Source organism: Microplitis demolitor, chromosome 5 (genome assembly GCF_026212275.2).
Source record: "Microplitis demolitor isolate Queensland-Clemson2020A chromosome 5, iyMicDemo2.1a, whole genome shotgun sequence".
In the NCBI taxonomy this organism is placed as follows: domain Eukaryota; kingdom Metazoa; phylum Arthropoda; class Insecta; order Hymenoptera; family Braconidae; genus Microplitis; species Microplitis demolitor.
The window spans coordinates 6,426,064-6,452,525 of record NC_068549.1 but is presented as its reverse complement, the minus strand read 5'-3'; the positions used below and the strand labels follow the sequence as shown (position 1 = coordinate 6,452,525).

At 25.6% G+C, this 26,462-nt stretch overlaps 1 protein-coding gene across 1 annotated transcript in view; it reads right to left on the bottom strand.

Moving 5' to 3' along the window:
* The window catches only part of LOC103574472 (small conductance calcium-activated potassium channel protein), a 119,019-nt gene extending 92,759 nt beyond the window's left edge, over nucleotides 1-26,260 (bottom strand). The window contains exon 1 of the mRNA XM_014441811.2: nucleotides 26,204-26,260. The gene's annotated coding sequence lies outside the window, so the exon portion shown is untranslated. The remainder of the gene's footprint in view (nucleotides 1-26,203) is intronic.
* Nucleotides 26,261-26,462: the final 202 nt, after the last annotated feature.

The following is a 26,462-nucleotide window of genomic DNA, read 5'->3' as shown; positions in this document are numbered from 1 at the left end:
TTAAGAGGACAAGAATTTATGAATTAATCGCTGTTGAATACGAATTTGATTTATCGGTAGTTAAATCCAATTAGGAAAACAAATGATTGGCAATTATTTAATGAATCATCAGTTATAGTTCAATTTAGTAACAATATTGATACTTGATATACATGTTTATAAATTTAACTGCAAAATGATTGCTTAAATTTCAAAGTAGATATTTAATGAATTAATTCGTTTAAATAGGTTACATTAGTGCAGAAAACTGAACTATTATTTAACATAATTCGCGAATTAGCTTAATTCCGGAATGTGATACTCGTTTGTGAAATATTGTTATTACTCTGCCTGAACTATTAACAGTTTAATTAATAACTAAAATAACTTGAAAGTTAATTTAATTATTTTGGTATTTAATTTAATACAATTATATTATTATTTGTTTTAAATAGTTAAATTCACTGAATGCAAGTTTAAAGTTCATTTAAGACTTACAATTTACTCACAACTTCAAAACTTATTTTTGCTCGTGTTTCTTGTTAGTAACTTAAAAATTACTTCTTTGAACACAAAATGAAGTTTGAGTCTCCCTATGAAAAACCCTTTTTAAACTTGCGACAACTATTTTTATCGGTTTATATATAAAATAAAAATAAATTTTATTTAGTAAATACAATTTACTGCAGAGTAGTCAATTTTGCGTCAGAGGTCCAATATTAAAATTTTGTGAATTTAATAAATTTGAAAACGTAATAGTAAATGTGAGAATTACATTTGAATATATACGACTGTCTCATAGGGGAACATTTTAAATTGGATAGTTCATAAAAGGTATCAACTGATATTTTATTCTGAATATTGGACTGTATTTCATATCCCAGTTTAAAGATAAAGTATGTTTTAAATTTTCTGATGATTTTCAAATTAGATCTTAACATTTTTAACTTGTGTTATTTTTTAAAAATAATTATTATTAATTTATAAAATTGATTTTGACATGTGCCTAAAATTTAGTCAAGTCATCAACTGACCTTTTATTTGGTTTACTAAATTAATTTTGAATTATTTTTTATGTAAAATAAAATATAAATATCATTAATAATAAATTAATGAATTGAAAAAAATTTTACAAGGGCTCTTGCAAAAAAAAAAATCTCTAACCATAATAATATAATATAATTTATTAAAAATAATTGATTGAATTATTTCAATTCAATTTATCTATGTCCAACAGCGAGTAAATAAAAAAAAAAAAAAAGGAAATGATAAATCACTTAGTGTTTAATTTGATTTTTTTTTTTTTTATTAATAATAAGAAAGAGATGGAATAGAAAAAAAAACTGTGACTCAGGTATTTTTCCTAAGTCAATAAAGAACAACCAATAGAACTGCGAAAATTTACCCTCTGTTCTTTTTCTCTTAGCATCAAAATGCAATAATATAAGTAAAAGGAAATTGCCCTTTTTTATTGCTTTCACTTTTAATGTAAGTGTTTTCTTTCTTTTCATTTTATTTTATTTTATTTTATACTTAGTTCTGGAAAACGCGTTAAACTTTTTCAAAGCAGATGGACCGCTAAGATATCAGCGCTCGTGTTTCGTTTTAAATTTTTAACCTTTAAATTTCTAGCGATCATTCGTTAAGATAACACGAATCAATAATTTTAAACGAGACAATTTAAAAGAATTGTTGTGCATATTTCGTGTATGAGATAACAATAAAATTCGTTTTTTTTTTTTTTTTTTTATTTTTCTTATCTTTGTACTTTAATCCTAATTACAAATTTCACTATTAATTAATTTGGGTAACAGAAAGAAAGGGGGGGGGGGTACACAGACGACAAAAAAAATAAAATTAAAGAAAAGCTCTCACTATTCAAAATTTTTTTTCAAGCCCAGTTTTTCTCATCCTTCTACTTCCTATTTAATTAAAAAATTTATTGCTATTGTTATTTTTTATTTTTTTAACTGTTCAGTTGTAGAGGAATTGTAAACGAGATAATAAAGTGGAGGAAAAATTTGAAATATGATGGAAAAGATTTAATAAAAAGTGTATAGAGAAAAATTTGAATGAAAAAAGGATCAGCGTGGAATCGACGTTTCTTTAATAATGATGACGTTTGAAAAGTGAAGGAAGTTTTTGCTTTTATTTTTACTCTTCATTGACTATCCTCTCCACTTATCACTTCTTTCATAGCTTCATTTTCACCCGGCACTTATCAAGAACAATTGCACAGTTGAATGATCACCATGAGATGAAATACGTGAGGATTAATTTACTGATCTCGTGATTTTATTCATGAAAGAAATGTATTTTAGAAAAAATATTTGAAGCTCTACAAATACTTTATTTATTATTAAATTTATTTTTTTAATTATTAACAATAAAGTTGACGCCTTTAATGATTTTTTTAAGAAGTGTCTGACCAATAATGAACATTTCTACTTAATTTGTGATTTTTTTTACAAATGTAATTTTTTTGTTTCCGTAATTACATTAAAATAAAATCACTTCGTCTGTCTTAAATTTTTAATAAAAATTTGATAAATCTAGAAATATTTGATTGATTATTCTGACTAATTACTTTATATCACGATAAAAATAAACCCTAATTTTTTTTTAATTTTAAATTTCCACTGCAGAAATTAATATATCGATAACAAAAAAAACGTATTTATTTGAAAATGAAAATGACAATCGTCAAAAAAATATTTTCTAGTTTTCCAAAATTTTTCACTGCATCAAGTTATCAATTTCAAGAAAATTGTACCTCAATTCGTCCTTAGAGTCCCTTATAATCCCTAGTGTACAGTCAAGCTCGAGTTTGATAATAAATAAAGACCGTAATTAATATCGATCCACTTGAAATGGTACAAAATTATAAATTAATCTTCTTTATTAATTAAAAGAACTTCATTTAAAAATAATATTTTGAATTTTTTGACAAGAAGTATATTTAATAGTGATATTCTGAAATAAAGTAGGATGTTATTCCCTTTGGGTTCATTTATGTCTTCTGTAAAGTTAGTGTATTTCATGTACAAGGGATACTTGCTCTTGCATTTGCGTGTCTGTGACACTTCAGGAAAGACAATTTAGGTCATGCCCATAAAATTTATGTGACAAGTTGAGCTGCATCAAAATATCAATATCTCATTGTTTACTTATAAATCTTATCATTTTATATTTGTATTATATAAAAATTATATTTTTTTATACGTCATCAAAGTATTATCTTTCAATAATGTAATTTTTTTAATGTGCATAGAGCAGACCAAACCCAAATAGACACTAAAAGCTTTTTCAAATTTTCTTTTATATATCAACTACATGAAAATAATTTATTTGTAAAAAATAAAAAATCAAATTCTTATTTTTGTCCTGATGAAATTTTTCATTTTATTCTAGTTGAAATTTTCAAAAATTTATCTAGATCTACTCTTATAGATGTAGATTTAAAATTCCAATTTCATTACTTTCAAAAACTTTTAAAATAAAAATTTGAATTCAGTTTAATAATTCGCTCTTTCCTAGATTTGGTTCACATGAATTTAAATAATTTGAAAATTATATTCATGTAAGTCTACACAGAATGCAGAACTTAGGTATCCGTAAGTAAAGATTACTTTCCGCGAGACATCGGTTGACATATTAATTGGGTCGTTAAAAAATATCGTTGGGTTTTGAAGAAATAAAATATAAAAATTAAAACATTTAGTTAACTTAAGTTTTTAAACTTTCTGGTACTTAGGTCTGAAGTCTCTAGTCTTAAGTAATAAAAAGATGAGAATAAAAAAATAAAGTCAGAAATACAGAAGAGAATATTAAAGACGACGGAAGTTCTAACTGAAAGTAAAACTAAATTTCCATACTCATTAGTTTTGTTGCTAATTAACATATACTTAAACTGACATAAGATTTTAATAAAATATACTAGTGTTTTTAGATTGAATGCTTCTGTTCTACTACACATTCAATGCAAGTATATAAAAAAATTCGTCCATTTAATATGCTCGTTGTACATTTGATAAAAGATATTACAATAAATAAGAGTTTTTTCCGGACCCAGTAAATAATTGTTTGAATTTAAAAGGCGCATAAATAAATTGAAGCCATTGAATGATTAAACTTTTCATGAACTTTGAACCTTTATGAGGACAAAGTCGTTGTGTTCCAGAAATGTCAGACAGTTTGTGAACGTCTTTATCGCGGCTCGTCACGAACAACAACTAATGCAAGCTAGTATCTTTTATAGACTTGACGGTGACGTTAAACATTTTAGAAATAACAGGAATGTTTTTTTGCCATTAAATTCAACAGTAATAAATTTTTTTATTTTAATAGTAAATAAATAATCGATCATTTTTGCAAGTATCGACAATAAGTAATTTAAGAATGTGGTTTGTAAGGGTACAATAAATAGAGTTAGTTGTAATAGACATTGTAAAAATACAAAAAAAAAAATGTTTTTTTTTTTAAGCGTAAGCTTGAAAATTTTTTTTCAAATAACGAAAACTAAATTACTTGTAATAAATATTTTTGTCTAGAAATTTTTTCATGTTTTAGTATAAAAGATTTATCAGTCTGTGCATTGAATGATGTAATTTTCGGCAAATTTTTTTTTTCGTGCTCATTGTTTGAATTGGAAATGAAAATTGTATATAATTAGTCCTCAGTTGACTCACGTGCAGCGAAGAGTATGAACGTCCATATAAAATTGATTGGCTTAAATTTTGAATGCAGGATTCATTAGTAAAGAGTAAGCAGAAGGAGCCAATTGTAGCAGCACGAACAATACTATTTTATGCAGCGCAATAAAATGTGCAAGGAACCTTTTACAGTTATTAAAACTTTAAAAAGTAAAGAAATATAAAATGAACACGTTTTATTATTACTATTTACTTCTTTTCCAATATTTTCAGCCGACACCCTCGTTTCAACTTGTCTCAATAATTTATATACGAAAAGGCCGGAACAAATTGGTACGTGGAGAAAAAGAAATGCACTTATAATATCCTGAACTCGATAAATTTTTTAATTTCAGCTTTTATATGAAGAACATGAATTTTTAATTAGGTTAAGTAAAATTTTTTCTAAAAATTTTAAGTGGCCTATTTTACCTACAGTACCTATTTTTCAGACTCTTATCTACGAACAAGGCACACTAAATTTTTGTGAAAAGTATGATATATATGACAAAGAAGAGACTGATGCAGTTTTCGAATAGAATAATTTTCTTAGGTATTAACTTGGAAGAATCGAATTGAATTTCAAATTTCTGTATATCGATTAGTTTGTTCGTATGTTTATATGTATGTAATCACGATTTAATCGGAGGCGCTGTTTACATTACTCTTATTCTCTTTGTATTTAAATTTAAGTTATTCTGAAAGGAATCCTATTGAAAATTACGATTTGAATTCCTGGAATTCAAAAAAGATCTCATGCTGATTGAATCTATTGAGAAATTTCCAAATTACATGACGAGGTAATTTAACGGCACATTAATTAATGACAATAGGTCTCGAGTAAATGACCAAATTTCAATCATACTAAAGGTCTGTACAGTTCAAAATTAAAGTGTAGCGCGCGTCATATTAAGGACAAAATTTAAAAAATTGTACGAGTTATGAGTTACATTCACTGCAAATTAAATCTCGCCATGAATTTTAAAAATGAATTATGAAATAAAATAAATTTTATCAGCATTAAGATAGAGGTTTACATTTCCGGCTTACGAAATAATAATTTAGATCTACGGATAACTGAATTCTGTGTCATAAATAAAAAATCAAATTATCAAACTACGAATTCAAAATTTCAATTTTTTAAAAAATTCTAGGACCTGAAAAAAATATAGATCTTAGATCTGCATGGATCTGAATAAGTCTATAAATATTAATGTACCGTAAATTTGAAAAATTAAATTTAAATATGTAGAAAAAATAAAAAAAATATTTTACTGTTTTTGAAAATATTTATGTACTAACAGAAATATGGATGAAATATTCATTTAAATTATTACCTGGAATATAAAATTTCCACTGTAAATCTATTATCAAATTAATTAATCATTATAGTCATTAACTTCAGTAAAGTGAGAAATTAAATTATGTCCATTTAACTAATTAGCAAAAAAAAAAAAAAAAAGAAAAGAAAAACTCAATTTTTTTAGTCTTTATTTTTATAGATTTCTAAGGACTCTCAATGTCACTAACTATCTCTATAACTTATCAGAGACCTAAAAATTAATATTGATTTTAATAATGTAAAATTCATTATTGTTCTAAAAAAATAATTAGTCACTTTTTTTAATTATAGAAGAAATAAAATAATAGTAAATTAAAAAAGAATATAAATTATGTAACTATAATAATAGAGTAGGTATGTAACCTTTATGAAAGCATGACATATGAGTAGATTAAAACATCCAGATAGTATATGTCAATAAAAGTAAAAATATTAAACTCTTTAGAGCTTATAGTCTAACAGTGATCGTCAACCAGTTGGTTGCTATATTGAGATCTCTTGAACATAAAATTAGCAATGAAGTGCATATTTTTTTTTTATAGACTTCTCTGTAGTCAAAGTACATAAAAGTTTTTTTTTTCTCACAATCCCATTTCAAATTTTGAATTTATATCCTAATCATTATTTTTTAGAACAATGTTTTTACAGTAAAGTAATATTTCTTGGCGCGAGAAATATTTTGAATTTTGAAATGACAAAAATTTTTTTAGTGATAAAATAAATTTCTGGCTGCAAGACAATTTTTCTTTTTAATTTATAATTTGAAAAATTGAGGCGGGAAAAATTTTCTAGGGGCGAGTAAAAATATTTCGCGTCAAAAAATCCTTTTTTTCTGTGCATATGATGTAATATTACATTATATAAATAAAAATAAAATAAATTTTACAAAAACTCGGTTATTTTATTTATTTGAGCATCACTGCATTAAAGCGTGTAGTTGTTTTTTAACGGCTACTTTTTATTCAAGGACAATAATCGAACCCTCATTACACAAACTATTACAAATTGCATATACACGCTATCTATGACAAAAGTATCTATTTTTTTATTACGCTTTTTCAAATAAAATATTTTGCTCAATGGAATGAAATTTCGCTATTAACTTATTTTTTTTTTACTTTTATGTATAGTCAATGTCACGGTTTGAAATAGATGCTATTAATAAATCGTCATGATGACAATGGTCACACCTTTAAATAAGGTTATTTGTATTTTAGCTGTACTTGATTGAAATTTACATTTAAATGTAAGTAATTTGTTTTTATTTAATTCATGTAGTTCGAGTTTTCATCACTTGTCATTTTCAGATCTTCTGAAGTTTTCCTTAACTAATTGTAGGATACTGTTCAAACATATATGTTCGTGTATGACCCTTCCATATCTCTTGAACAAATTAATCGATTTAGATAGCCCTTGGGCAATCAAAAGTGCTCATCAAGCTTTAGAGTTGATTAGATTTTGAAATCGATCGGTCGAGTGGTTGTCAAACTATTTGACCGAACTATAAAAAAATTAATCTAGGATACGGTTGACCCTGCGGGCCAGCCCCAAAACTACTGAATATTATTTATACTGGAGAATTTAAGAAGTCAAAATCTATTTTCAAGCATGAAATTTTTTAATTTTTGTTCAAGATTATTCTCAATGAAGTAATTAAATCTAGTCAACCATAAAAAAAGATTGTTTACATTCAGAGTGAAAAGAGTCAATTCAGACTTGACATTAAATTAATAAATACTAGAGAAAAATGTAGAAAATAATTATTTATTTAATTTTTCATAGAAAGTATTTCTTAAACTTGAAGGTAAAGATTTTTTTATTGCGCGCGTGATTAATTAATTAGGAAAAATTAATAAGATTTTATTTTTTCCGATTTTTTTTTAACGATTATTTGAACGAATCAACTGATTTCTACGACTTTTATAGAATTCAAAAAAAATTTTTTTGGACTTCGAAGCTTATTAAATTATGAAATTAATCGATCGAGTTTGAAAGTGAACAGCTTTTTTTAAATCTCATATTTATTTGTCCGGACGATAATTTAAGACAAAAAAAATATTTATTACTAGTATCCAAAATTTGAATTGCTATTTCGATAAATTTATTTGTATTTTTTTTTATATTTGTATTTTTATACAAAGCTTTCGATGTATAATTGTTTAAAAACAATACAAATATCAAAGCTCTCGTTTCTACGTTAGTGCAATTGAACCTATTATTAAAAACTAACGAGACTTTTTCAATTATATGGTTGACAAAAAATTGTATACAGCTGAAGTATCTCGAGGTAAAATCGAGTGCTCGATTACGAACTACAATTCTATTTTTTTTTTAATTTAAATTATTTTTTATTTATTTATTTATTGCTTTTCATTCACAACAAGAGATTGGAAGTTTAAGTGAAATTAAAAATGAAATTATCAATAAGAACTATAAGAACTCGCTAACTATTTGAAACTTTGTTTGTAAACTTTTCAGTAAATGATTAGAAGAATAAAATATTTATTGAAAAAATAAGTTCAAAAGTTATGAGTCAGTGATTCCAAATAAAAAGTAGTTAAAAATACAATTTAACAGAAAAAAGTAGCTGTTTACATTTTTTTTTGTCTTGTTAGTAAATCTATCAAATTTTATACGTTTCCGAACGTATTGACAATTTATTTGTAACAAAAAATTTTGAATAAATATTCGGATTAAAGTAATTGCTTTACAATTATAGTTTTATCAGCGAAGCTAAAAAAATTTTGACTACTTTTTCAAATTGACTAAAAGTGCCTGCTGACAATTTAATAATTGTCGTATTTATTTATTATTGTTTTTTTTTTTTTTTTTTTTTTTTTAAAGAGATTTAATGAAAGCAAAAGGTACACAATCACAAGTAATAAAATTCCCAAATAATATCGGCAAAACGATTATTATTGTTCGTACAAACACGAGTACAAACGTGCACAATAACTTACATCTGTCGCGACAGTACATTCTGTGGTTATAAAAAATTATTGTTTCAAAACAGAGGTTTAATTTTATAAATAAAACAATCCAACCGATAAATATTGAAACAATATAATTTTTTAATTCACAATGAATATGTATGTACAAAAGTACATATATTTTGTAATAACTGTTTATTAATAAATAGTTAAAACTCATAAAATAAAAAAATAATTCATCATTTTTTTATTTAAAATAAAAGTCGATGCAGTTAAAAAATTCTTGAAGTAAAAAAGGTAAGTTGTAACACACAAAATAAATTTGTTATTTTAATACCTTGTTATATTTTATAGTTTTAATTTTGAAAATTTACGAGATATTTTTTTTACGACATATTTCATATCACGTTATAGACTGAATGAAAGTAAAGTGTCATAAAAAATTTTTTATAAAATGAAAAATAAAATTTATTTAATAGAGACAAATGTTACAGTTTACTGCAGGCTAGTCAATTTTCTGTTACAGTTCGGCAATAAAAATTTTCTGAATTAGATAAATTTTTAAATTTAATAGTGAATGTGCACACGGATACTGCGTTAAAATTACACGACAATATTTTTTCTCAATGGAAATATTTCAAATTGAAAAGTTAATAAAATATGTCAAGTAAATTTTTTGAAATCAATATTGAATTTTATTCAAATAAAAAAACCTTTGTAAAATATCAGACATTTTTGTTTTTTTTTTTTTTTTTTTAAATATCATCCCGGTTTTGATCCATAATTATGTGCATTTTTTAGAAATTTCATTTTTATCCTCTTTTTTTTCGCATTCTCTTTTATGTTTTATTTTCTAGCAATACTAAAATTTTATAATAACTATTTTACATAAAGAAGCGACATTGTTACGACAAAATTCTATACACTGACAAAAAATGATAAATATTGCAATCTTGCAATAGGAAACGATTATTATATTGTATGTGATAATCATTTTCATGCTTGTATGTTAACCATACTTTTCTCGTATAGAAATATTTATTGTCGCCGATAGTAATACAGTAGGACCTCGTTATAAGACTATTAGATTATCTCTCAAACTATCGCAATATTTGGTTTATAAAAAAGATAGCAATAGTCTTATAACGAAATCCTGCTGTAGTTACCTTCTACATAATAATATCTTTTATATTTTTTATATCCGAGAAATTTGTGAATTTTGCCATCTGTGATGGTAAATACTAGTTTCCGTCCGCGCACAAGCGCGAGCTTATCGTTTTTCATATATTTATTTTAATGTATGTTTTCGTGTCATTTGCATATATTTTTTTGTTTTCAACCAATCACGTTACGAATAGTTTGGCTTCACAAATTTTTCATGTCTATTATAATATAGAGATTGTCATCTCGTATCCTGCCGAGCTTAGGAAAAGGGCAGTAAGTTAACTTATTGCTTTTCTATCTGACTAATCTTAATTTAACACTCGTTAAACAGAAAAGCAGTAAGAAAAGTTACTGCCCTTTTCTTAAGTACGGTAGTATAAAAATGGTTATTATCTCGAACAGGAAAAGTTAACATAAGAGAATGAAAATATTTGAATTGTAAAGATGGAAACAGTTACTGATATTAGGTGGTATTATCTGGATAGGAGGTATTATCACTTTTTTTTCAGCGTGTAGCATCTAACATACAGTTTGCATTCACCTAACCTATAAATGCAGTTTATCCTAAATGACAGTAAATTTAATTGTAAACACCAATAAAAACCGAGTAAACATAAAATTATTACTTTTTTGTTTTTAGAAATGAAACCTATAGAATAAGTTGTCAAAATAATTTTATTTGTTTCCAATGCATCTAAAACTACAATTTAAATAGTCCGCAGCTAATTAAAATCCATGATAATTTCAGGTTAATGGTATCAGCGCAAGCGTGCATCGCCACGACTTTTAATCAGTGAAAAAAGAAACATTTGCAGTTGTAGCTATTTCCGTGGTAAGTTAGACTCGATATTTATTTAAGTCCTGTTATGTCTTAATAAGAGATAGTTTTAATTAAAAGATTAAATCAAATAATAAATTAATTTAAATAATAAAAATAAAAAATTAACTATTTTATTATTTTTTTTTTTTTTCATTTAACTAGTAATCGCGAATTGCGATGCACGCATATCCTAGTTCACGCCATTGGCTTTAAATTGACTTGTTTCAACTAGCTGTTGTCAGTGAAACTTAAATCTTCAATGCAGATATTATGAAAAATATAGTGGCTAGCACAAGATAAAATACGAATTTAGGTTTCGTGATGTCAGCCAATTTTACCCTCATCTAAATTCGTATTGTTTCATTCCTTGTCACACAATATACTATTAAAATAAATTGATTTTTACTAATTTATAAGATTCGTATCCGCCATTTCTAAAAAAGTTATCCAATTCTTTTTTATTCAATCGATAAAGATATTAACCCAAATAAATACTGTGTTATCAAAACTGTCATCGGAAAATCTTTACGACTTTTCAAAAATCATATAGATGCTTTTGAAACTCAATAAAATATGCAAAAAACTTTGTAAGAAAGTTATAGTAGAGTGAATGAAAGTTTATGTAGTAATTTACTGCATATATTCTACAGAATCCAACTATTGAGTAGCATTCGAAATTTATTTGGAAATAAAAACTGATTTTGAGATTATTTAATCGAAGCTTTTTTATGAAAATTTTTATAGGCTACATTTTTTCTGGAAAAAACGATGAAAAACTAGCAAAGATGAAATTTTTTAGACCTAATCGTAAAGGGAATTTGCATGCTTCGTTTTAAGGCCGATTTACATAATTTATTTCTTTTCTTACCCTTTTTTTATTATTCTGATGATCTCAATAGCAGAAAAAAAGAGAACCATCGGTTTAAGTTTTAACAGGTAAAAATAAAAAAAAAAAGTTATTTTGAATTGCATGGTTTTCCCATTTTGATCAACTAAAGTAACTTAAATCAGGTTGAAGTGCATGTATATATAAAAGCCCGAGGCAAAAAAGGACATGATAAAATCTGTAAGTGTCTAGAGCAAAATAAGACATCATTATGAAAAAGAAAAAGAATACAATTTTTTTTTTGTAAAAATGCTTATTTATTGTGTCTAAGAGAGAATAGGTCAAGTAAGCCACCCCAGGCTGTGCGGTAAAAATCCTCAGTAAAATTAAAATTTTCACTCCAAGTGTTTTCTAATTGAGTTATTGTCTTAAATTGCGGCAAAATAAAACAAAACGAAACGACAAGGTAAAATGAATTACTGTAAAAAAAAAAATTGTCTATGATCTCACTACTGGATCAACTTATTCCCTACTCTCCTTAATCCCGTGAATGAAAATTTTTCAAGGACTAAAAAATATTTTACCCTGTTAGGGTTTTTATTTTACCCGGGTTCCTAACCCCTATGAATAAACTTCTGAACCAATGGTACTTTTCAAAGCTACTCAACTCAATAAGACATCATGAAAAATTTGAGGATAATTTCTGTAAGAAATTTTTTAAAAAATAAATAGTTGACTTGGAAAATAATTTTACATCAACTAATGCAATAATTTATGTATAAAAATTATCTAATGAAATCGGAATATTATTTAGCAGCTTTATTTAAAATTTACCGTAAATTGAAATATGAAATGGTTAGACTGAGCTTTCTTTTGCATAAAAGCGAAATAAGAAAAAAAAGAAGTACTATTTTCTTGTGACGCTTCACCTTCACTAGTGGTTGGTTTGAAGTAAACCCACTGGCATTAACATCAGCTCAAGTTGTGGTAAGCATATATGTACACAACCAATTTACCAGGTTACGTAGTCAAGAGCAACTTGCCCCTGACTGCATACGTGAGATATGAATACGAGTAAAGACTAATGAGTACAACATGAATATGAGTAGAGCGAGTGGGGCATTCGGTCAAGACTCAACACCACTGTATATACACATGCATATATATATATATATATATATATATATATATATATATATATATTATTTTTATCTTTGTTTATTTTTTATATACAATCACGTGGTTTCTGAATGTCAATTTAAAGTAAACACTTAATTTTTCAAAATTCAATTAAATCTTTATTACGTTTAAATAGCTTTTAAGTGAAGAAACAAAAGAACAATTGTTCATAACTCGTGATTCGTGTATAATTTCCTGACACTCGAGGTCAAAACGAACATTCGAATTATTAGTAATATGTTGACCCAGTCATAGATCATCGAATTCCACTGACAGAAAGGTTAAAAATACACTCTGTATTCTTGGCCATCCGCCAATACTTATATTCAAAAGATATATACTGTTAGCTATAGTAATAATCATACCTTATTTGCGAAAAAAATATACATATATCATCTGCTATACATGTGTTTAAATTTTGTCTTTTAATAATTATTATTAATGATTGTTTTAATAAATTTAACTAAAGGAATTTTTTACTGGATTATTTGAGTCAGTTTTAAAATAGATTTAAAAAAAATTTTTCTGGGAAAAAATCGCCAGGTGAAAATTAAAAAAAGAAAATTCATTTAAAGGTTGAGATTTTTCGCTTTCGAGAGGTTAAACTTGAATGCGTTTGCAAGAAAACAGACAATTTCAGAAATTCATTACTTGTTTTAATTATGTACTAAATGATCAGTCTATAAAAAGAAAATAATAATAATAATAATAATAAAGAGCACGTTTTAAAAAAAGTAAAATTTTTTTTCATTTTTTCTAAGCAGTATTCATTAAAGAAATCTGTTTCTTTAATTTTTTGGAACCGTACAAATTATTGAACTACAGATAAATTATTTGCTAACTTAATTTCGAATTTAGTTTATGAAAAATTAAAACTTTAATTTAATTTAAAAAGAATAAAAATTATTGAATTTTCAAACTGAACAAAATAAAAAATTTACCAACTTAATGGATGAATTATAAAATCATTTGTAAATATTACAGAATTTCACGAATAAAATTTATCACTAAAATATTTATTTAACAGAAAACTAAAATTTGTTGGCGACTGTACAAATGGGTCATTTGTCTAATTTACATTATAACATAAATTAAATCTTATTATCATCTCACTATAAAATAAATCAATCATCAGATTCACATCACACCTATTCCAGAAAACCACCGCCTCATACTTTCTATTTATAACTTGAGCATAATATCAATAAAAAAAAAAAAATTGTAAAAGCGATAAAAAAAGAGCATCACTTGAAATCAGCCTTACAATCTTTTGTCGTGCGCACTAATTAATTTAACATTAAAGATCAAAGGCCATCGAAGTATATTTCGAGGCATCTCTGGATGCTGGTCGATAGATGCGACAAAAGAATAAAAACATATATGTAAAAGAAAAAAGCATAATAAAGGGCGAATGTAACAATCGATAATCGAAGTATCAATGGAGCTGAAATTTATATTATCTTCAACTGATGACTCTTGACCGAGATTCGTTTATTTTTGTTATTTAAATTGAATAACACCTTATCCGATGTGAATTATTACTTTATATATATATATATATATAAATATATATACAGTACAGAGGCAGGGACTGAGAAAGAGAGCAAAAAAGAATAAGAGAAAGAGAAGAGCTGAGTACAATTCTATGAGTGTTACTCGAGACAATTTCGTTGGATAAACCTCTACCACAGTCATATTGATCTCGTTATACTGCGGTTCTCGACCTTTAGGTAACAATAATGATCAAAACCATCTCCAATAATTATATAAATACGTCTATTTATAGCTTTACTATTTATCCGAAATATAATAACAATATTTAATAATAATCAATGGATAGTTTCTCATAAATTATTAATATTATTAATAGAATGCACGCGAAACATCACTGAAAGTCCATTAGACACACAAGTGTCGACGTTTATAATTAAAGCAAATGCGACATAGGATTTACAGTTGAAGCGTTAAAGCGACGTTTTACGTTGAGAGACTGCTACGAGGAGATCCAATAATAGATCTTAGCAAAGTTTTCGTTACCAAAGGTCCAAGGGAGTTTGTTAATTATATAATTCAATTAATTCATTTACAGGAGATAAATATTCAGTGGTTAAATATGTAAGATTGTTTTGTCTATTGAAGGTATTTAGTTGGTAAATTTACGATACAGGAAATCGTCCCCTTTCTTTCATGAGATTTACTCAGAAAGGGGACGAAATAGTCGATAATTTTTGAGTTAGATTTTCATATCGATACTGCCATTCTAATATGTCGTATCCCACAAAATTTGGCCTTTCACGTTTCTTGAAAAATGGAATCATTGTAACAATGTCCACCTTATGTAGAAATTTTAGAGGTCAAATTGTTTATTTAGTATTTTTAAATAAATATTATAATATTTCGTACCCCACACGCAGACTTTTGCGCATTCTAATAAGTCGTATCAGAAACAATTAACGAAATAAGTAAGAAGGTAATGATGCATAATTTTTGGCTCTTCTTACAGCATATAAGCTGTAAATTATTAACAAATAATTTTTCTTTACCGACTGTGAAACGTTTTTATCGTTTCCTGAAAAATTTCCCAAATGTGGGATACGACGTAGTAGAATGACAGTATCGATATGTTGTATGTTAATAATAATGACGAAAATATTAAAAGGCGGTTTCCTGATTTTCACAGATTTTCTAGAGTAAAAAAATTGCATTGAGAGAAATATATAGTTTTAGAATAGACGTTATCTCTGACTAAAGAAACGAAGTATCTAAAAATTACAGTGTAGAGTGTTTTCAGTGAAACGTGAAATATTTATTAGACACATTTATATAAATTTATTCAATTTATATAAATAGAAAATTTCAAAGTATTTTTTATTTTTAATAAATATAAGAGCTTCGCTTTATTTTTGTAAAATAATAATAATAATATTCATAACCAGAAAATGGCTGGATTTATAATTTTTTGTCTCGGAATATTTTTCTATAATATATATCCCTAAAGAATTTCTCAGCTTTCAATAGCTGGCTCATATTCATGTTAATTTATGCTTTTTAAACTGACATTTATCCTCTTTAATTTTTTTTTCTATTGTATCATACTTTTATTTTATTCATATCTTTGGAAGCTTAACAAAGTGATGCACTATCTTTACAGTGACATCAATAAATAAATGGATGACATTGAAAAAAAGAAGAAAAAATTCTATTATATCTGCCTTATTCATTATTTTTTAATTTAACTAATTATCATTATCCTTGTCCTGTTTTTTACATGCCTCATACAAGACTGAAATTTTTAGATTTTTTTTTGGATTGTAAATCTAATGTGGAAACATTAATCATGTCTTGTAATTAATCGGTCTATAATTATTCGTACAAAAAAGAGTGTCCAAAAAGTTGAATGTAATCGTTCGTAAATATGAGGAGGTCGAAATCTAAATAACGATTGAGGAAAATCTGAGATTCCAAGAGAAAAAAAAAGCAAAGTAAATGTGATGAAATATACATAGATGTTTAGATATTTTTAATATGAATAGATGTATAGCACAAGCCATTAGTGAATCTGCGCATGAAATGTATATCACGATAAATCATGGCCGCTTTGTGAGACCATACGTCCGTGAATTTATATCAGATCTAACTATACAAGACTGAATGTAAAGAGGCATTAGTCTACTAGAATAATATGTGAATAGAGTTATATTCGATAACCTGTTAACACAAATGTAAAAACAAAAGATTTTGTTTCATATATTTGTCATTCAATTTATATTTATTAAACTTTTATTATTCAGATAATTTGTGATCAAATTATGTACAAATATATATATTTGTATATATATATTTTAAACTTTAATGTATTAAAAAGCAAAAAATGAATCCGTAACTTTTCTTTTTTTTTATTTCAAAATATTGAATTTACAGGACAGAAATATGTATATTATATATATATAATATAACGGGATAAAATAAATCACTGATAAGTATAGATAAAATATTTTAGAAATTTGAAATTAGTTCAAAAATTTTCTACATGGAAACGAGAAAATATTTCTTTATTTATGAATTTAATTTTGAGGAAAAAAAAGAAAATTTCTGTGAATTTTTGATGTGCTCCAAAATAATTTTGAATTAAAGAATAATTGAATTGTAAAACCTAGTAATTTTGAACTGATTAAAATTTTTTTTATTGAGTGGTAATGAGCATGTTAATGAAATAATCAGAAACTAGACCTTAAAATACCTATTGTCAGATTCTTTATTACTTTAATTAAAGTATGTTCACTTTTTATTTCATTGTATAGAAAATAATCATAAATTTTCAAACTATAAAGAGACACAATTTAATGGCAATAATGTGATATGTGAATAAAACAGAATCTGATAAATCGTAAAAGTCAACGTAAGCTTTTATTTTATTTTTTCTTTACTGTGAATTTCTTTTTAACGTTTTAATACTTTTAAAATTTTTATACGCTTTCAAGTACCAACATCTGATGAATATTTATGCACAGCCAAATAACATGATGCTATTTATAATTTTGTGAGTTAAAAATATCACTTCATTAAATATTATTTATTAGTAAAAGTATTTTTATATTTTTTTTACATCCGGTCTTTACATATTTTTATATAGACATCTATAAAGGGGAAAACGGGGTAAAACGAGGAACCATTCTTAAGACGAATAAATTTTTTTTTGTTTCAATGCTTAGTTATATTGCAGCTCGCAGAAAATAGTCGGATAAGTTGATTAGCCCAGATAAAGTGATGACTTTAAGACTCTTAAGTTGGGACTAGAAAAATTTGATTCCGAAAAAATGGGCTACTATTAAGTTTTATCGACTTATTAATTTAATTATCGAAAGAAGCTGCAATTTTTATAGATCAAGTGTAAGAAATTCAAGCGTTTTTTTTTTCAATAGTGGCCCATTTTACCTCCAATTCTTTTTCCAGTTTTCAATCAAATAATTCCGATAACAAACCCTGGAAGAATATTTTTTTTTTTTTTTTACTAAAAATTCTACCGTAGCCGCATTGCAGATCCTAATCAACTTACCCCATTTTTTTTTTCTCTAAAAACCGTTACTGAGAATTTTTAAACAAAAAAAATTTTTTTGTCTCATTTTGCCCCGGTATCTCACTTTTCCTGATCTCTTCTATACATAACTCTTTTTATGTGTCTAACATAAATCCATAAGATGATTTTTTATGGGTAATAAAATTTGTCTACGCTAACAGTATTAATTGTGAATAAAACGGAACTAGACTGTAATAATTTGTCTATAAAAAAAAATGTTATTTATTTTCATCAAGTTATTTTTATTTTATCATAGAAATATCTATGAATATTTATTTAGCAAAACATCACTTTAATAAATACCACAATTATTTAAACAGAGTGAAATAAAAAAATAAAAAAAAAGTTTATCAATTAAAGAGAAAAAGCATTTTATTCAATTTTGAAATATATTCATCTAAAAAAAAAAAATATTTGTTTGTACAGAAGCTAAATTATTTTTTTCCATTAGGTTATTTTTAACACGCCTATATTTATATAACAGAATATGTATGACCAGGTCATTTTTTTACGTCTGTATTTTTTTAAACGCACTTTAATACATACAAAATCAGTCATTGTCACAGAGGTCATAGAATTCTCTCTCGAATCTTGACCTAGTCTCGATAAAAAAAAACGCATTTTCGAAATCACACCGGAGTAACGAGAAAGCAACTAACTGAATAAAAAAAAAAAATAAATAAATAAAAACATACAAAACTTGTATACTTTTATTCTTTGCTTCTTGCCTCTTTTTCTTTCTTTTTAGTAAACTTTTTTTTATAAGCTTTCATTCTTTATTATTTTTTTTTTTACACTCTCCCCGATGTGCTTTCCTCATGTCTGACCATTCAACGCTTCTCGTATCTGTTTCCACTCGCGAAACGTGAGTCGCATTTTCAGTTTTCTTTTCTTCATCGGCGGGCTTTTATACCCATCAGAGCAAAGACCATTTGATCTCCCAAAGTATAATAAGGAAAAACAAACAAAAGTTTTAAGAAAAATAGAAACAAATAAAAAATAAAATTAGTAGAAAAAATATCACATTCATTACTATACTCTCAGTTTACTTTTCTGATTTCGTACGAAAACAAAAAAACTTTGATTTTATTTTTCTCAAATTTGAACTTGTACGATTTTAATAAAATTATTTTTTATTTCTGTAATTTATTTGAAAAAGTAAATAAGTGAGAAATTTTATCCCGTTAAATTTCAATGTAATATATATTCAAATTAATTATTTAAAGTACTTTCAAGATGCGCCGGAATGAATTTTAAACTTAAAAGCAAGACAGAATATTTGTACTCACTAGAAAAAAAATTTAAAAAAACAATTATTTCAATAAATTATCACTCGATAAATTTTTTATCAAGTATATAATGAAAAATAAATTAAATAGTATTGCTTTCATGTATTGTCTGTAGATTCATTAATCTCAATTCGTGTTGTACGTATTGTAGTAGAGCATAAAGTTTTCTTCGCAAATCCAACTTTCGAGCCAGGACGAAGCTATTACATATATATATAAATGTATATGTTAGCAGCTTCAGTAATAAGTAACAAAGGAAAGTTAGATTCCATGGAAACACAGCAGTCTGTGTTATGAAGCATTAACGTTAAGTAGTGAGGGGAAATGAGATTGCATTTCATAAAAGTAAGAATAAGAGTGAGAATGAGAGTAAGAGGAATAGTAAATGTATATCATATTTCGACTTGTATTAGTTTTTCCTGGTTTTATGTCAAAATAACATAATTAGATATTATTAGATAAGGGAAACTAGAGCGGAATAGGGTATCGGTGACAAAACTGAGTGGTAAAAAAAAATCAGATTAAATTTTTTCTCTAATACCTTTTGATCAATGCTACGTTTGGTCTGATAAGAACTGGCCGGAAACACTTTTGTCTTATACATTTCACGAAACTATTTTTTCATTTTTTATTGTAACGACATTATTCTGGGTAGGAAATTTTTTTTCATAAACAGAGGGGTAGAATAATTTAGATCTATGTTGATGCTCCTATAGTTATATAGATTTAAGATTGATATAAATTTCTTAAGATCTTAATTTCTTTTTATTCGCCCAGTGAAAAATTATTTTTTTTGCAAGATCTCAAAATCTCTTTAATAATTGAAAATTTTTATCTACAGTCTGATAACTCGATTTTTTATATCTTTGATCTACTTAGGTATGAATAATTAAAAATTCAGATTTACGTGAGTCTGAATAAAATTCATGATTCAAATATCCATAGAATCAAATTATTTTTTCTGACTTATATATATAGTACTGCTTTCAAACGACATTAAAACATTATTAACTGATATGAATTTCATATCAGTGCTGCTTTTGCACTGGCAGTAATTTAACATCACTCAATATAACTTAATATTGCATACTTCAAGAGAGTCATAATCTACAAATATTCATTTTAATTTAAATAATATCGCTCAGAAAAAAAAATCACTCCACTCTAAGACGTTTTTAAATTAAAAAAACATCATTCTAGATTAAGACAACATGCACTGGTAATTTAATACTATCACGTAGATACAGGAATGATATCTCTGCACTTTGTTCAACGTACAAGATAACGTATTTAGAAATCATTATATAAATTTGTCTGAAATTCTACTACTGCTTTGGCAATTTCTCAAAATCGTCTTTAAATTATATGAATAAACTAATAATGTAACAAAAAAATATTTGACTTAAATTTAGGCTGTGTTTTGCCTCTTTAGAAATTCCATTACTAAAGACATTAAAAAAAAAAAAATTACTTCACTGCATAGTCATGGTAATAACTACCGTACGTTTTTCTCCGTATATATTTCTAGCTGCTTTTAACATAGAAATTTACACCCTGAAAAAATTCCAACTTTCCGAATTTTTTTTTATCGCTGATAACAATGAAAAAAATCACGTGAATATGTGTTCCCGCAAGATTTTCATGTTCTATAAAATTCAGTTTTTTTTTATCCATCCCAAGATTTTTTTAGCCTCATTTTTATCGGCCAACGCTTATATTATAAAAAACATAACCATGAAATATAACAACCATTTTTTATTTCACCATGTACATTTTAATATTTATAGTATTCATAAAAACGACGACTACTCAAAAAATTTAGCCCAATAAATATTTAAATAATTTCCCATTTTAAATATTAAAATATGTGTTATTTCATTTTTTAATATTTGTTTTGTTTTTTTTTTTTTTTTTGCAATATACTTTAATAATACAATATATATAAATTTATCATTTATATAATCCATTAAATATTGCAGCTATTGTTTTATTTTATCATGTAGGTTTCAATATATCGTTCAACAAAGCATTAAATAATTAAATCATTTGTTCCTATGAATATTTGAATTATTTGTGGTGATGAATATTTAAAAATACAATTATCCGAGTCTTTACTACGTAGCTGGAAAAAAATTTAGATCTAACGAGATCTGATTAGATTATTCGAACATTTTTTTTTTAATTTTTGATCTACACCGAAGAATTTAATGGCAACAATTCCAACATATTATAGGAATGGTTCCCATAACGTATCACGGAAAAAAATTGTGTTTTTTGTAACCATAATATTGTAGTAAAACACTTGTAGTGGCGAGTACTCTATATTTGGTAAAGGATACTTTATTCGCTCTGAGTGAAGCCATGGTAGGGGAAATCAAATTGACTGAAGCGTTTGCAGTGGTTACTTTCGGAGTTACGGGAGGCTATGATTACTGAAATTGTAAGCAAGCACACGTGAAAGTATTTATTTTGTTATTATTTAATTATTGATTTTTCATTTTGATTTTTTCCTTAGTATCATATTTTGACTTTGATATGAATTTCAAACAACTTAACCTAAATGCTTACTGCAATCTTTTTTATTTTTTATCATTATATTTACTTATTGATGGTCCGTTTAGCTAAAAAACAAAACTGCAATTACTATAAAACTGTCACATATTTTTTACAACTTTTTTTTTTACTATTATTTATAATATTTATTTATTTTTATGTTTCTTGCTATTGACATACGTATAAAAACATACTCTGACAGCCTCCCGTAGTTCATATTTTGTCTGGCGCTGCAGTCACACTCATAGCGAATAAATAGTACTAATTTTACTACACGTGTAGTTGAGGTTATTCCAAGCGAAGTTGGTATTTCTTTACTCCAACTCTTAATAACCTCAACTACAGCTGATATTATAGCAACTATAACTTTTTTTCTGTGATAATAACTGGTTATTTCGAAATATCGATTATAGCAACGGCGCTCATACTAATTATGGTAACCACCCTCGCGGTTTTGAGAATGCCGTAAATTTTCGGCATTTATGCACATGCCGTAAACTTACCGTAATAATTTAGTATTAATATGGTTATATTGGCCAGTTTTTTTCCTGTAGTTATGCCATATACTTTCTGTACTTATGCTGTAGAGTTACCAGATTACTACAGTAATATTACTATAAAAATGCCGAACTTTTACTGAAAAAATGCTGCGAAAAAACTATAACAATACCGAACTTTTACCAAAAAAATGTTGTAAAAAAACTGTAAAAATGCCGAACTTTTACCAATAAAATGCTGTATAAAAATTATTATACGATAATGTTACAATAATGAAATCGTTGTTTTTGTGATAATAATACTGTCAGTATCCTGCAATTTTGCCAGATTTACGCTGATGAAATAGAAAATTGTAAAAAATATGGTTTTATTTTTTGTTCGCTTCTGCATTTAACATCATCGAAAATGTGCAAAATGTAATATTTTTTATTTTATTTTATTGGTTCACACAATTCTTACTCAAACAAAAAAATGTAAGTGAAAATAACTATCTGTGAAAATTGATGTTTTCAATTTTCTAAAGTTCGTTTGTATTCATCTAAATACAATTACTATCATTTTTCAAGTAATTGATTTGGCATAATGGCTACCAGATCAGATTTTGAATAATTAGGTCTCGGGATCGAGTCCACGAATAGACGGGAGTTTTTTTTTTTTTTTTTTTTTTCATGACAGTTATTGCATATAACTTTATAAGGTTATATATAATTATATAAAATTAGATATAACTACATAAAATTTTATACAATTATATATAAATTTTTTCCTGGGTAGAACGGTTAGATGCTGCAAAAATGCCGAAAATATACTATAAATATGCTGTATAATTATGGTTTTAATGCTGTGAAAATACCGTATTTTTTCTGATTTATTGCCGTAAATATTCTGAATTTTTTCGTAAATTTTTGGTAATAATACGGCAAAAAAACTGGCTAAAATAACTCGAGTAATACCATATTTATGCGATATTTATACCGTACAATTCCGGTATTATTTCGGTATTTCCAAAACCGCGAGGGGCATTACTATTTATATAGATCTCATTTCTTTACGATATGGGAATAGTTCCTATGAAATTATGGTTATAATTTCTATCCATTATAGTAATCGTTCCTTTACCATTATATGATGACCGTTAACATATAATATATATTCAATTTACAGTAACAATGTATTCAGAATTATTTCTAGCTTAAATAAAAAGTAAAAAATATTTTTTTACCCCTTTTTTAATGTCATTCAATTTCGACCACAATTTTTTTTTTCTGAATATAGAGTTGGACAGAAATATGAATTATTCTCTCTCAACCTCACTCAGAATAGAATGATTTAACAAGCTTTCCACACGTTTGCATTATTTTCAACGTGTGTTATCAGTTTTTCCCTTAACGACATGCACATGATTTAAAAAAAAAACTGTAATCAATAAATTCTCTTCAATAATTCCGATTGATTAATCGGTCCTTATGACTTGATCAATTAAATACCTACACAAAGCTTAGAACTTTTTGTTTATTATAAAGTAAAAACAGACTATCACCTAAAAAAAATTTTTCAAAATTTAAAATACAATAATATCGCACAAAAGTTCATTCTTTTGTTTCATTTTGCTATTTTAACTCAAAGCATGCAATTGGCCTTAATTGGATTTTCTTTCTATTGTACATCTGGATATGTTACATACAGTTCACGTGCTAAAATTAATGAATTTATTTTTGAGGTTACCAAAACTTTTTTTTTTTCTATAATTATATAGAAAATTTCAAATTACTTTTTTCATTTTGCTGCTAACTTTTTTTTTCTTTAATTTATAAAAATTCTGTACTTATGTAAATTTTGAGAATCAAAAACTCTTGAATAAAATAGTAGAGATTAAATGATCAAAATTTATAACATCTATTAATCAAAAAAGTCATAAAACTTATGATTTGGCCTTTAAAAAAAATATCACCATTATTTTTCATTAATAACTTTCAAATTAAACTTAACATTTATCTCTGTTTAACATATTATATCAACTTTTATTTAAACTTCCCTAATTATCGAGTAAAACTTTTTTTTTCTTTTTAATTATAATAAATTAATTTTATTGAAATAAAAAAATTGTTATTTTTACAAAACTTAAAAAGAGACAATGTTAAGGTCTAAAAAAAAAATTTTTTTTTTCTTGGCTTGTATGAACCTTTGGTGTACAGATACCGAAAAGTATTAATATTAATATAATTTAAATTTATTCACGGACTCATAATTAGAGAAAAGATGGACAAAATAGAAAAACTGAATGATATATTTATTTTTATAACTACATATGACGAAAATGAGACTAAATTCTAAATGGCCATTAATTTTTTTTTATTTTTTTATTTCAAGGTAAAGTGAGGTCGGTATTTTTAAGTAAATTTATTAAGTGTAAATATCTATTAATAATTAAATTCATTTTCGTAGAAAAAAAAAAAAAAAGAAATTTTTTCAAAAATCTCAGCTGCCTAAAAATATCTGAATAGTAATAAATGAAAATTTTCAACTTTTTTTAAAATAATATTTTTGTGTTCGTTTTTGTGAACAGATTTTCCCTTTTTGATAACATGTTCTATTGATTCAGAATCTTCAAAGATCAAATTATTAAAACTTGAGTACGATAGATCTTTATCTTAAAGTGTGATTTTATTATTAGTTTGACCTTTAGCGGGTCAAAGAAAATATTATTATACCTGTGAAGATATTTTCACAAGGATTCAATCGTAATTATATATATATATATATATATATATATATATATATATATATATATATTGATATAAATATAAAAAAAAATCTTCAGAGTACTACTTTTTGCTTCATTGTCAATTTTTAATTTTTACGTGACGAATTTAGTTTCCAGAGACTAATTGCCCATAAAAATATCAAATAAAATTAGCCATAGCTCCAGTTATCCCAAAGTATTTACATCATATACATTCATACTAAATACAAATATACAAAAATTAAATGTCTATCCAAATTTTAATAAAAAATTGAAATTTCAATTTAATTGAAACAAAAGAAAATCAGTTCGTTTGGATAAAAAACATATTTACATATTTACATAAAAATTCTAAAAATCTTGAATTCGAAATTTTATGTGTCACTTACATAAAACCAAAAAGAAAATTCAACCTGCAATTTTTTTTAAAATTCCTTAACTTAGTACCGAAAATTTTCTATTTAAGTTTATTTACAAGTACATTATTTAGTTATTTATTTATTTTTTTTTTAATTTCTTGCAAAAAAAAAAAAAAATGAATTGAACCGTAAAAGTTCCTCGTTTACACGAGTATATATTTTTAACAGAAAAATTGTATATCAAAAACATGAGCGAAACTCTATATGACATTCGTGGCCATATGAGTGGTCCAATTGACATATGGATTATAATTATTTAATTATATAATGGAGTGAAATATTAATGGATTAGTCTATCGACAAACGGAACAAAAAAACTAAATTATTCATCTATTATCATTATCATATTTATATATACAAATTCCAATGGGAAATATTAACCTCGGTACACACCATGTTATGATTAAGTTACACGCAATTTGTCATTCAGGAATATCGCGTGCCACCACCGTGTATACTAACGCCACGTGGATAACGTATGAAAACTCGAGTAAATAATGTACAGTAAAATGTAACAAAACATTTATCATTTATTATTTAAATTTTATTTCAACAACTTTTTAGTAGAAAAAAAAAAAAACAATCCTAAATAATAAATCATCTGACGATAATCGATGAACTGATTCTTTATAAAACGGACTACGAAAATCTAAAAAAAAACCTATCAAATAATGAATAAAGAAAATTTCTTACCCTAATGAGTCATCGAGAAATTTCCATGGCTTAAAAACTGCCCAATGAAAAACACTTAATAAATTAATGCACACAAATGTATTTTATAATGTCACGCATTTGAAACTTTACAAGTTTTTTTTATGATCACCAGTTTAATGAAACTCGATTTTATTTTTCTGAACAGTTAACAGTAATAATTAATAATATAATTAAAGTATTAATATGAAAATTAAAAAATTTTAAATTTATTATAAGTTAGCAAATAAAAAATAAAATA